Below are 726 nucleotides of genomic sequence, written 5' to 3'. Positions count from 1 at the left end.
CTGCCTCCTGCACATCTCCCACTGGGGATGTGCCCGCAACCCAGGTACATGCCCTTGACCGGAATCGAACCTGGGACCTTTGAGTCCGCAGGCCGATGCTCTATCCACTGAGCCAAACCGGTTTCGGCCAAATTAATATTTTAAATCAACAAGATAAAAATCTGTCAGGAAGCCAGACAGAGATTTCAAGTATATCAATTTCTGGAAGGGCAGATCCACTTACTGTAAGTTTTCTGAAGGTAAACTTCACATTATTAATGAAACAATAATAAAACACCCCCACCTCCCAAAAGTTCATAACATCTCTTCTTCGGCAAGAGAGGCTAAAATAATTTATCTACACTAATAAAAGAGAAACATGGTAATTGGCGTACGACCGCTACCCTTCCCATTGGCTAATCAGCAAGATATGCAAATTAACTGTCAGCCAAGATGGCGGCCAGCAGCCAGGCAGCTTGAAACTAACATGAGGCTTGCTTGCTTCAGTGAGGAGGACTGCAGCATTCCCCACTTGCCTTGCCAGGCCTCTGAGCCTGCAGTTTCAAACATTGTAACAAATATAGAGCTAAACAAAACCCCAGAAACCAGCTTTCAGAGAGCTGGGATCTCAGAGCTGGAGTTGATACAGAGTTTCGATTAGAACCAAAACAAACCAGATACCTGCTTTCAGGAGCGGAGGCCTAAGAGCTGGAGCCTCAGAGCTAAAGCTGGCCCAGAATAAAAAAG

The sequence above is a fragment of the Myotis davidii genome, unplaced genomic scaffold (genome assembly GCF_000327345.1).
Source record: "Myotis davidii unplaced genomic scaffold, ASM32734v1 scaffold32, whole genome shotgun sequence".
NCBI lineage: Eukaryota > Metazoa > Chordata > Mammalia > Chiroptera > Vespertilionidae > Myotis > Myotis davidii.
Note: the sequence above shows the minus strand (reverse complement) of the source record.